Raw genomic sequence first — 7334 nt, forward strand, 5'->3', positions numbered from 1 at the left:
CACCAGTGGGCATGCAGTGCAGTGAGTCCTTATAGTGCACTGGCACCAGTGGGGATGCAGTGCAGTGAGTCCAGAGAGTGCATTGGCACCAGTGGGGATGCAGTGCAGTGAGTCCAGAGAGTGCACTGGCACCAGTGGGGATGCAGTGCAGTGAGTCCAGAGAGTGCACTGGCACCACTGGGGATGCAGTGCAGTGAGTCCAGAGAGTGCACTGGCACCACCAGGGATTCACTGCAGTGAGTCCAGAGAGTGCACTGGCACCACTTGGGATGCGGTGCAGTGACTCCAGAAAGTGCACTGGCACTACTGGGGATGCAGTGCAGTGAGTCCAGAGAGTGCACTGGCACCACTGGGGATGCAGTGCAGTGAGTCCAGAGAGTGCACTGGCACCACTAGGGATGCAGTGCAGTGACTCCAGAAAGTGCACTGGCACTACTGGGGATGCAGTGCAGTGAGTCCAGAGAGTGCACTGGCACCAGTGGGTATGCAGTGCAGTGAGTCCAGAGAGTGCACTGGCACCAGTGGGGATGCAGTGCAGTCAGTTCAGAGAGTGCAATGGCACCAGTGGGGATGCAAAGCAGTGAGTCCAGAGAGTGCACTGGCATCACTGGGGATGCAGTGCAGTGTCTCCAGAGAGTGCACTGGCACCACTGGGGATGCAGTGCAGTGAGTGCAGAGAGTGAACTGGCACGACTGGGGATGCACTGCAGTGAGTCCAGAGAGTGCAGTGGCACCATTGGGGATGCAGTGTTTTGAATCCAGAGAGTGCACTGGCACCACTGGGGATGCAGTGCAGTTAGTCCAGAGAGTGCCCTTGCACCACTGGGGATACACTGCAGTGTGTCCAGAGAGTGCACTGGCACCACTGGGGATGCAGTGCAGTGAGTCCAGAGAGTGCACTGTCAACACTGGGGATGCACTGCAGTGAGTCCAGAGAATGACCTGGCACTAATGGGGATGCAGTGCAGTGATTCGAAAGAGTGCACTGGCACCACTGCGGATGCACTGCAGTGAGTCCGGAGAGTGCCCTGGCACCACAGGGGATGCAGTGCAGTTAGTCCAGAGAGTGCACTGGCACCACTGGGGATGCAGTGCAGTGAGTCCAGAGAGTGCACTGGCACCAGTGGGGATGCAGTGCAGTGAGTCCAGAGAGTGCACTGGCACCACTGGGGATGCAATGCAGTGAGTCCAGAGAGTGCTCTGGCTCCACTGGGGATGCAGTGCAGTGAGTACAGAGAGTGCACTGGCACCACTGGGGATGCAGTGCAGTGAGTACAGAGAGTGCAATGGCAGCACAGGGGATGCACTGCAGTGATTCCAGAGAGTGCACTGGCACCACTGGTGATGCAGTGCAGTGAGTCCAGAGAGTGCATGGGCACCACTGGGAATGCACTGCAGTGAGACCAGAGAGTGCACTTGCACCACTGGGGATGCAGTGCAGTGAGTCCAGAGAGTGCACTGGCACCACTGGGGATGCACTGCAGTGAGTCCAGAGAGTGCACTGGCAGCACAGGGGATGCACTGCAGTGAGTCCAGAGAGTGCACGGTCAGCACTGGGGATGCAGTGCAGTGAGTCCAGAAAGTGCACTGGCACCACTGGGGATGCAGTGCAGTGAGTCCAGAGAGTGCACTGGCACCACTGGGGATGCACTGCAGTGAGTCCAGAGAGTGCACTGGCACCACAGGGGATGCACTGCAGTGAGTCCAGAGAGTTCACTGGCACCACTGGGGATGCAGTGCAGTAAGACCAGAGAGTGCACTGGCACCACAGGGGATGCACTGCAGTGATTCCAGAAAGTGCACTGGCACCAGTGGGGATGCAGTGCAGTGAGTCCAGAGAGTGCACTGGCACCACTGGGGATGGAGTGCAGTGAGTCCAGAGAGTTCACTGGCACCAGTGGGGATGCAGTGCAGTGAGTCCAGAGAGTGCACTGGCACCAGTGGGGTTGCAGTGCAGTGAGTCCAGAGAGTGCACTGGCACCACTGGGGATGCAGTGCAGTGAGTCCAGAGAGTGCACTGGCACCACTGGGGATGCAGTGCAGTGAGTCCAGAGAGTGCACTGGCACCAGTAGGGATGCAGTGCAGTGACTCCAGAAAGTGCACTGGCACTACTGGGGATGCAGTGCAGTGAGTCCAGAGAGTGCACTGGCACCAGTGGGGATGCAGTTCAGTGAGTCCAAAGAGTGCACTGGCACCACTGGGGATGCACTGCAGTGACTGCAGAGACTGCACTGGCACCAGTGGGGATGCAGTGTAGTGAGTCCAGAGAGTGCACTGGCACCAGTGGGGTTGCAGTGCAGTGAGTCCAGAGAGTGCACTGGCACCAGTGGGGATGCAGTGCAGTGAGTCCAGAGAGTGCACTGGCACCAGTGGTTATGCAGTGCTGTGAGTGCAGAGAGTGCACTGGCACCAGTGGGAATGCAGTGCAGTCAGTCCAGAGAGTGCACTGGCACCAGTGGGGATGCAAAGCAGTGACTCCAGAGAGTGCACTGGCACCACTGGGGATGCACTGCAGTGTCTCCAGAGAGTGCACTGGCACCACTGGGGCTGCAGTGCAGTGAGTCAGAGAGTGCACTGGCATCACTGGGGATGCAGTTCAATGAGTGCAGAGAGTGCACTGGCACCATTGGGGATGCAGTGCTGTGAGTCCAGAGAGTGCACTGGCACCACTGGGGTTTTAGTGCAGTTAGTCCAGAGAGTGCCCTTGCACCACTGGGGATACACTGCAGTGTGTCCAGAGAGTGCACTGGCACCACTGGGGTTGCAGTGCAGTGAGTCCAGAGAGTGCACTGTCAACACTGGGGATGCACTGCAGTGAGTCCAGAGAATAACCTGGCACTAATGGGGATGCAGTGCAGTGACTCGAAAGAGTGCACTGGCACCACTGCGAATGCACTGCAGTGAGTCCAGGAGAGTGCCCTGGCACCACAGGGGATGCAGTGCAGTTAGTCCAGAGAGTGCACTGGCACCACTGGGGACGCAGTGCAGTGAGTCCAGAGAGTGCACTGGCACCACTGGGGATGCAGTGCAGTGAGTCCAGAGAGTGCACTGGCACCACTGGGGATGCAGTGCAGTGAGTCCTGAGAGTGCAATGGCAGCACAGGGGATGCACTGCAGTGATTCCAGAGAGTGCACTGGCACCACTGGGGATGCAGTGCAGTGAGTCCAGAGAGTGCATTGGTACCACTGGGAATGCACTGCAGTGAGTCCAGAGAGTGCACTGGCACCACTGGGGATGCAGTGCAATGAGTCCAGAGAGTGCACTGGCACCACTGGGGATGCACTGCAGTGAGTCCAGAGAGTGCACTGGCACCACAGGGGATGCACTGCAGTGAGTCCAGAGAGTGCACTGGCACCACTGGGGATGCAGTGCAGTAAGTCCAGAGAGTGCACTGGCACCACAGGGGATGCAGTGCAGTGATTCCAGAGAGTGCACTGGCACCACTGGGGATGCAGTGCAGTGAGTCCAGAGAGTGCACTGGCACCAGTGGGGATGCAGTGCAGTGAGTCCAGAGAGTACACTGGCACCAGTGGGGATGCAGTGCAGTGACTCCAGAGAGTGCACTGGCAGCAGTGGGGATGCAGTGCAGTGAGTCCAGAGAGTGCTCTGGCACCACTGGGGATGCAGTGCAGTGACTCCAGAGAGTGCACTGGCACCACTGGGGATGCAGTGCAGTGAGTCCAGAGAGTGCACTGGCACCACTAGGGATGCAGTGCAGTGACTGCAGAAAGTGCACTGGCATTACTGGGGATGCAGTGCAGTGAGTCCAGAGAGTGCACTGGCACCAGTGGGGATGCAGTGCAGTGAGTCCAGAGAGTGCACTGGCACCACTGGGGATGCACTGCAGTGACTCCAGAGACTGCACTGGCACCAGTGGGGATGCAGTGTAGTGAGTCCAGAGAGTGCACTGGCACCAGTGGGGATGCAGTGCAGTGAGTCCAGAGAGTGCACTGGCACCAGTGGGGATGCAGTGTAGTGAGTCCAGAGAGTGCACTGGCACCACTGGGGATGCAGTGCAGTGACTCCAGAGAGTGCACAGGCACCAGTGGGGATGCAGTGCAGTGACTCCAGAGAGTGCAGTGGCACCACTAGGGATGCAGTGCAGTGACTCCAGAAAGTGCACTTGCACTACTGCAGATGCAGTGCAGTGAGTCCAGAGAGTGCACTGGCACCAGTGGGGATGCAGTGCAGTGAGTCCAGAGAGTGCACTGGCACCACTGGGGATGCAGTGCAGTGAGTCCTGAGAGTGCACTGGCACCACTGGGGATGCAGTGTAGTGAGTCCAGAGAGTGCACTGGCACCAGTGGGGTTGCAGTGCAGTGAGTCCTTAGAGTGCACTGGCACCAGTGGGGATGCAGTGCAGTGAGTCCAGAGAGTGCACTGGCACCAGTGGGGATGCAGTGCAGTCAGTCCAGAGAGTGCACTGGCACCAGTGGGGATGCACTGCAGTGAGTCCAGAGAGTGCATTGGCACCAGTGGGGATGTAGTGCATTGAGTCCAGAGAGTGCATTGGCACCAGTGGGGATGCAGTGCAGTGAGTCCAGAGACTGCACTGACACCACTGGGGATGCAGTGCAGTGAGTCCAGAGAGTGCACTGGCACCAGTGGGGATGCAGTACAGTGACTCCATAGAGTGCACTGGCACCAGTGGGGATGCAGTGCAGTGAGTCCAGAGAGTGCACTGGTACCAGTGGGGATGCAGTGCAGTGAGTCCAGAGAGTGCACTGGCACCACTGCGGATCAGTGCAGTGACTCTAGAGAGTGCACTGGCACCAGTGGGGTTGGAGTGCAGTGACTCTAGAGAGTGCACTGGCACCAGTGGGGATGCAGTGTAGTGAGTCCTGAGAGTGCACTGGCACCAGTGGGGATGCAGTGCAGTGAGTGCAGAGAGTGCACTGGCACCAGTGGGGATGCAGTGCAGTGAGTCCAGAGAGTGCACTGGCACCACTGGGGATGCAGTGCAGTGAGTCCTTATAGTGCACTGGCACCAGTGGGGATGCAGTGCAGTGAGTCCAGAGAGTGCACTGGCACCAGTAGGGATGCAGTGCAGTGACTCCAGAGAGTGCATTGACACCAGTGGGGATGCAGTGCAGTGAGTCCAGAGAGTGCACTGGCACCACTAGGGAGGCAGTGCAGTGACTCCAGAAAGTGCACTGGCACTACTGGGGATGCAGTGCAGTGAGTCCAGAGAGTGCACTGGCACCAGTGGGGATGCAGTGCAGTGAGTCCAGGCAGTTCACTGGCACCAGTGGGGATGCAGTGCAGTGACTCCAGAGAGTGCACTGGCACCACTGGGGATGCAGTGCAGTGAGTCCAGAGAGTGCACTGGCACCAGTGGGGATGCAGTGCAGTGTCTCCAGAGAGTGTACTGGCACCACTGGGGATGCAGTGCAGTGACTCCAGGGAGTGCACTGGCACCAGTGGGGATGCAGTGCAGTGAGTCCAGAGAGTGCACTGGCACCAGTGGGGTTGCAGTGCAGTGACTCCAGAGAGTGCACTGGTACCAGTGGGGATGCAGTGCAGTGACTCCAGAGAGTGCACTGGCAGCAGTGGGGCTGTAGTGCAGTGAGTCCAGAGAGTGCACTGGCACCAGTGGGGATGCAAAGCAGTGACTCCAGAGAGTGCACAGGCACCACTGGGGATGCAGTGCAGTGAGTCCAGAGAGTGCACTGGCACCAGTGGGGATGCAGTGCAGTGAGTCCAGAGAGTGCACTGGCACCACTGGGGATGCAATGCAGTGAGTCCAGAGAGTGCTCTGGCTCCACTGGGGATGGAGTGCAGTGAGTACAGAGAGTGCACTGGCACCACTGGGGATGCAGTGCAGTGAGTACAGAGAGTGCAATGGCAGCACAGGGGATGCAGTGCAGTGATTCCAGAGAGTGCACTGGCACCACTGGTGATGCAGTGCAGTGAGTCCAGAGAGTGCATTGGTACCACTGGGAATGCACTGAAGTGAGTCCAGAGAGTGCACTGGCACCACTGGGGATGCACTGAAGTGAGTCCAGAGAGTGCACTGGCACCACAGGGGATGCACTGCAGTGAGTCCAGAGAGTGCACTGGCACCACTGGGGATGCAGTGCAGTAAGTCCAGAGAGTGCACTGGCACCACTGGGGATGCAATGCAGTGAGTCCAGAGAGTGCTCTGGCTCCACTGGGGATGCAGTGCAGTGAGTCCAGAGAGTGCACTGGCACCACTGGGGATGCAGTGCAGTGAGTACAGAGAGTGCAATGGCAGCACAGGGGATGCACTGCAGTGATTCCAGAGAGTGCACTGGCACCACTGGTGATGCAGTGCAGTGAGTCCAGAGAGTGCATTGGTACCACTGGGAATGCACTGCAGTGAGTCCAGAGAGTGCACTGGCACCAATGGGGATGCACTGAAGTGAGTCCAGAGAGTGCACTGGCACCACAGGGGATGCACTGCAGTGAGTCCAGAGAGTGCACTGGCACCACTGGGGATGCAGTGCAGTAAGTCCAGAGAGTGCACTGGCACCACAGGGGATGCAGTGCAGTGATTCCATAGAGTGCACTGGCACCACTGGGGATGCAGTGCAGTGAGTCCAGGGAGTGCACTGGCACCAGTGGGGATGGAGTGCAGTGAGTCCAGAGAGTTCACTGGCACCAGTGGGGATGCAGTGCAGTGACTCCAGAGAGTGCACTGGCAGCAGTGGGGATGCAGTGCAGTGAGTCCAGAGAGTGCACTGGCACCACTGGGGATGCAGTGCAGTGAGTCCAGAGAGTGCACTGGCACCACTAGGGATGCAGTGCAGTGACTCCAGAAAGTGCACTGGCACTACTGGGGATGCAGTGCAGTGAGTCCAGAGAGTGCACTGGCACCAGTGGGGATGCAGTGCAGTGAGTCCAGAGAGTGCACTGGCACCACTGGGGATGCACTGCAGTGACTCCAGAGACTGCACTGGCACCAGTGGGGATGCAGTGTAGTGAGTCCAGAGAGTGCACTGGCACCAGTGGGGTTGCAGTGCAGTGAGTCCAGAGAGTGCACTGGCACCAGTGGGGATGCACTGCAGTGAGTCCAGAGAGTGCACTGGCACCACTGGGGATGCAGTGCAGTGAGTCCTGAGAGTGCACTGGCACCAGTGGGGATGCAGTGTAGTGAGTCCAGAGAGTGCACTGGCACCAGTGGGGTTGCAGTGCAGTGAGTCCAGAGAGTGCACTGGCACCAGTGGGGATGCAGTGCAGTGAGTCCAGAGAGTGCACTGGCACCAGTGGGGATGCAGTGCAGTCAGTCCAGAGAGTGCACTGGCACCAGTGGGGATGCACTGCAGTGAGTCCAGAGAGTGCATTGGCACCAGTGGGGATGTAGTGCAGTGA

Source organism: Anser brachyrhynchus (genome assembly GCF_964034855.1).
Source record: "Anser brachyrhynchus genome assembly, contig: SCAFFOLD_50, whole genome shotgun sequence".
Classification (NCBI taxonomy): Eukaryota; Metazoa; Chordata; class Aves; order Anseriformes; family Anatidae; genus Anser; species Anser brachyrhynchus.